Source organism: Rosa rugosa, chromosome 2 (genome assembly GCF_958449725.1).
Source record: "Rosa rugosa chromosome 2, drRosRugo1.1, whole genome shotgun sequence".
Classification (NCBI taxonomy): Eukaryota; Viridiplantae; Streptophyta; class Magnoliopsida; order Rosales; family Rosaceae; genus Rosa; species Rosa rugosa.
The window spans coordinates 57595537-57601537 of record NC_084821.1 but is presented as its reverse complement, the minus strand read 5'-3'; the positions used below and the strand labels follow the sequence as shown (position 1 = coordinate 57601537).

The 6001-nt window shown below is 38.6% G+C and overlaps 1 pseudogene; it reads right to left on the bottom strand.

Annotated features, from left to right (window-relative positions):
* Positions 1–1461: 1461 nt before the first annotated feature.
* On the bottom strand, positions 1462–3928 carry LOC133731127 (MDIS1-interacting receptor like kinase 2-like; annotated as a pseudogene).
* Positions 3929–6001: the final 2073 nt, after the last annotated feature.

The following is a 6001-nucleotide window of genomic DNA, read 5'->3' as shown; positions in this document are numbered from 1 at the left end:
CTCTCAGTTCAAGCCTTTCCTAGACATCACAATTACTCTTGAGTACGCCTAGTGAGAAAGAGCTATAACCACTGTCTTTGTTGATAATTTCCAAATTTTTGGATTTGGATTGAAACCAATGACGTTTATATGGTCAAATTTTTATGCTTACGAACGCTCTTAGTCCGTAGCCTACGAACGCTTTTAGTTCGTAAAAATCGATGCTCAAGGACGCTCTTAGTCCGAAGATCACGAATGCTCTTAGTTCGTATAGCGTGAATCCCCATGATTCCGCTTTTCAAAGAATCAAACCCATGTTATAAGAAAGGTGGGATGTAGAAGAAGGGATTTTGTAAGCCCCCGAAGAAAAATAAATTTAAATTTCAAAAACAGGAACAACTTACTTGTGAAAACTTACTCATGAATTTCGGAACTTGAAATTCTCAATACACGCGCGTGTTGATGCAGGCGTGTATGATTGCAGATGTGCTATCGATCCTGGGTCGGGGATTGCAAACTATCTTTCAATCCCTGCTGTGTGGCCGAGATGTGCGGGGGGGGATAGGTCGAGATGTGACCTGTTGGTTGGCTGTTCGGCTAGCCGAGATGGATGTCAGGTGTTGGACGCGGTCGGACAGCAGGGGAAGCTGGCCGAGTGGGCTGGTAAGTGATCGGTAGGTCTGGCCGAGGTAAGCCGAGGAGCTGGCCGACGGATGAGTGCGCAGGGGCGTGTAGGCACTGCAAAGGCAAGCACGCAGATGAAGCTAGCGTAGGCTAGGAGTTGCGGCAGTGATGCTTGAAGGTGGCAGCGGCAGTTTTCATGGATTTTCTGGTTTGGATTTTATTCTCGTGGTTAGGGCTCGTGCTGATAACGTGTTTAAGGATATGAGAGAATAGAGAGATTGATGAGAGAATTGTGTGTTTCATTATTGAGAATAGGAGCCCTATATATAGGGATTACAAAGTACATGTTCTAATGATACAAGGAAAACTATTCCGAATAGAACTAGGAATTATAGAACATTCTCTCCTATTACAAGCATGGAACTACTCCTAGTTTGATTAGGCACACAAAGCTGATTTCCTTCAACAGAATGAAAGAAAGAGAATGTTCTCATGGTGAATCACATGCATGTACCAACCATGTAGACTTTACTCTAAACGGAGAAAAAAAAATAGTACTATAAAGACCAACGATCGATCATAAGAGTTTTTACATATAAATACGCCATGATTCAAATAATTCATCTGGGGAATTTACTTTCGATAAGTTAATTTTGAATTTTGAGCATGTTTACCACTTGAAATAAGAATGAAAGAAAGAGAAGGTCCTTATGGTGAATCACATGCATGTACCAAACACGTAGACTTTACTCTAAACTCAATAATCAAGTTTCTTGCCCTACAATATATGGGCTTTACCCATTTTTTTGTTTGGCATGTTTCTTTGTCCAGTGGGGTATTGAAAAAGGATTTGGTTCTCTAAAGTGCATTAGTGTGAAGTTCTGTTGATGTTGATGAAAGTGACAAAAAGTAGGAGATGAGATCTCCAGGATGCTTTCCCGTGATCACTTCCAATGCTACCACTCCAAAGCTGTAAACATCACATTTCTCATTTGGTTCCTCTGTGTATGCCAACTCTGGAGCACTATATCCAAATGTGCCCGCAAATGTTGTCCAATTAGAAGCATTAGGCTTCAAAAGCCTAGCTGTAAATCAGATACATAAGCTCCATACTCTAAATCCAGCAGGATGTTCTTGCTTGATATGTCTCGATGAACTATTGAAGGCGAGCAATCATGGTGCATATAAGATAATGCATTTGCAACATCTTTGACAACATTCACCCTCTCCATCCATCCATAATTACTTGCATAGTTTTCATCAGTCAATATGTTTTTCAAGCTTCCTCCTTCTATGAACTCGTAAAGCAAAAGAGGGTGCCGTTGATGTGCACATAAACCATAAAGCTTCAATATGTTGCGGTGACGGATTTCTGAAAGAGTACGAATCTCACTCTCAAAAGCCTTCAGAATTGCTTCTCCACCACTATTCTGCAGCTTGTGAAGTTTCTTTACTGCAACAATCCGACCTGTTTGCAGTTGAGCTTTATAAACACTTGTAGTCCCTCCTACTCCTACACAATGTTTGGAGTTGAATGACTCTGTAGCTTCAACGATGTCTTCATACACAAGTAATCTATCCAAGCTCCAAACTTCAAACTGGTTTTCATTTTGCGGTTCTCGGGTATGGCATATCATATACAGAACTCCAACTACTACAAATACAAAAACTACAATACCTAAAACAAGGACTATGATGAAAATAGTAGATTTGTTACTCTTTTTCCCACCCCTTGTTATAGATATGCAAGCATTCAAACCTTTGATTACCACACAACCCTTTGTTATTCTCCAAAGCTCCAACTGGAGCTTCCTGGAATGCTTTATTGTTGGGAAGAGGACCCTCCAATAATATATATATATATATATATATATATATATATGGAAATAAACTGCGTCCAACAGGATTTGAACCTATACCAAAGGTTTAGAAGACCTCTATCCTATCCATTAGACAATGGTTTTATTGAAAACGTGAGACAACATCAGGAAACCAATAAATATATTGACTGTAAAATATGTCAACAACTGTCAAGCTCAACATGTTATCAAAAGAGGATGGGATTGAACCCAAGAGCTCATTGTGAGAGAGATTCAATGCTTCTAGCTTTTGCAACCCTCCAAGCTGTGCTGGTATTCTATTCATTAGCAAATTATGTCTCAGATCAAGAATTTGTAGAGATTGTATGCTTCCCATGCCATCTCAAGAGGAATGCTCTCACGAAATCTATTTCTGCTCAAATTCAAGCTTAACGACTTTCTGCACCCGTCTAATTGCTCTGGAATCAATCCGGTCAAATGTTTGCTCCTAAGTTAAGATATTGCAGATTGGACAACATTCCAATCTCTAATGGGACACTGCCCGAAAGTCTATTGTTCACAAGGCTGAGGTTGAACAAGGATGACAACTTTCCTAGTTCTTTTGGGATTGACCCAACGAGACTATTCGACGACATGTCAAGTACATGTAGCTCAGATCCCTCAAGATGAGGAATTCTCCCTGAAATTCTATTGTTGCCGAGTCTTTAGCTTTGCAAGTTTTGGCACTTCCCCCAGTTCTTAGAAAGCTCTCCATACAGTCTGTTATAACTCATATCAATCTAATTCAATTTCAGATAAATGCCAAGCTCTTCACTTATGTTTCCTTATAGCTGGTTTCTTTCAAGCCTCAACCTAGTTAAGCTGGTGCAGTTTCTCAAGCTTCTAGCTATGGGACCTGTCAACTGATTATTATGTGCTGTAAATATTTCAAGCAATCCACCACTGCATATATCTCCGGGAATAGAACCAAACAAACTGTTGTTGCTCAACCAAAAATTCTTCAAATATATAAGGTTGTTTATCTCTAGAGGAATTTTACCATTTAGTTTGTTATTTACCAATCTTATATCGGAAAGAAACTTGAGCTTTCCTACTTCATTTGGGATGGCTCCGGATAATTGATTATCCATCAAGTACAACACTTTCAACCTAGTCAGGTTTCCAATACTGGAAGGAAGCAATCCTGACAAAGCGTTTTGATGAAGGTTTAGAACAAATAAGTTGGACAGGTTTCGTATAGATTCTGGGATTGAACCAGTGATATTGTTGACTGATATGTCAATCACACTAATTGAACTTAGCTTGTACATTTCTTGAGGAATTTGACCAGAAATTTGATTTTTCTCAAATGAAAGAATGGATGAGTTGCCTAGCATTACAAACTCATCAGGAATGGACCCATTAGTGTTATTTTGAGAAAGATCAAGGATTTCAAGACTAGACAAGTTACCTAAACTTGGGGGAATTGTTCTGAAAAAGGCGTTATGGCTGAAGTTAAGGCTCATGAGATTTGGGAAAGTCGAGAAACTCAAAGTATGAAGTGTACCTCTCAAACCAGAACCAGTGAGGTTTATATGGTTGTGATAGGATCATAATTATGCGATAATAATGTTGTTAATTCTCATATTTACTTTGTTAGTTTATCTTATTTTCTGGTTAATTTAGTTGTTTTTATGTTTATTAGGTTTTCCGAAGTAAGGAAAGAAATAAGAGCAAAAGGAAGGAGATATGTGCCATTGATGGAGAATTGTGGACTCTTGATGAATCAAGGAAGCTTAAGGCAAAATGAAGGAAAATATATTCAGCAATTAATTCTCTTGGCTGCTCTTATTGGTTAGAAGGATGTCAATGAATCCTAAATCAATCAGAACATTAACTAAGGGGCTTACCGTTGAAGCCAAGGAGTTAGAGTCCCAAAAGGAAAGAAGGAAAGAGTTACAAACTGAATAAAATCTCTCCTTGGACGTTCAAGAAACACACCATCTCACATACGAAGAAGCATAGACGCATAAGAGCTTGAGAAGAAAAAGAACTACAACCTTGCCAGAAACGATCGATTGCTGCACACCAGAGATCGATCGCTGATCCGTATTTTCCAATTTTCTGATTTTTGTTGTCTTCTTTCTCCATGAACTCCTTTGTGTTTTTGATTCCCATTATGTGTAACTAAATTTCCAGTAGTTAGGGGGCAGTTGAAGCCCCTAGACATGATCCATAACATGCTTTGACATTCAATTTGTTTTCCAATTAATATAGTTGAGGTTTTGTTTACCGATTTCTCATTGATGAATTCTATGTCTGTATGCTTTGGAGGCCTACTTAGTATGCATGCTAGGGTTCTAATACTTTGATTGTTTGATGCCTGGATCAATAGTTGGATTCCTCAAATTATCTAGAGAAGTAATTGGTAGTTTTAACTAGCAAGTAAACAAAACCTTAGGTTTAGCAAGGCTCTAAGTTATTTGCGATGCCTAGTGATTGCTCAAACTCTTTTCAAACGTAATGATCTCTGCATGTTCAATCTGATAAACGTACCTTTAGGTTGCATTGCTTGGGAATAGTCTAGGTGTAGAGCACTTCCTGCCTAGCGTACAAAGTAAGAAAGAGTAATAGGTTGTGTTCAAGCGTACCGAACCAATCTGAGCGTCTTCAACTAAGTTAATTGGTAGTAAATTGGACAAAGTGTGTTGTGTGTGATTGTTGGGGGTGGATACTTCCTTCCTAGCTAAATTCATCACCTTGATATCAACCAACTTCAAATCTGTTTCAGTTTCGTTTTTCTTTCTGTTCCCTGTTTTTCTGTATTTTATTCCCATAGCAAGTCAACTCCAAAATTCACCAAATTTTGTGTGCTGAATGCCTTGTGTGTCTGGTACGTCTCTGTAAATTTTCGTATTTTTCTGGGTTGTTTTGGTTAGATTCTTAGTTTGTTTTTCGACTGCTGTTCAGTAGGAACTGCAGTCACGTTTTGTGACTTTTGTTGAACCTTTTAGTTTAACTTAATCCTCTGCGGGAGACCCTTATTTCCATATATTACAATCGACATATTTTCAGAAGAATAAGGAAAATCAATAGCTTTAAATTTAGCTAACAGGTTGATGCTTCCAAAGTTCTTGCAGGAAATCCCAACCCAATTGCAAGTTGACGCAGTAGGAAAATAACCCTAGGTTTATAAGCAATAAACCTAAAACAAAGATTCTAGAGTCCACCAGAGATGAAAGAGAAAACTCTCAATTTGATTGATAATATGATAAAAGATAGGTCTTGCAGCCGTTTAAGGTTGCTTATATATGAGAAAAGAAACCCTAGGGCGACTAACAATGAAACCCTAAAGCCCACGAATAAAAACAAAACAAATCCAAAACAAACTAGAAAACCAAAAATTCTGAAAAATAGTAAATTGCAGTTTTGAGGCTCTAAACGACCCCGAAAGCCCGAAAAAGCCCACACGTCGTGGCAAAGAGACAATTTTTGTTCCTAGCGTCGTTCCATTTCCAGAAAGTTATAGCAATCACGATTCGGACACCGAATGTCAAAGTTGCAGCAAACCGGGTTTTCCTCATTTTCCACGATCGAGT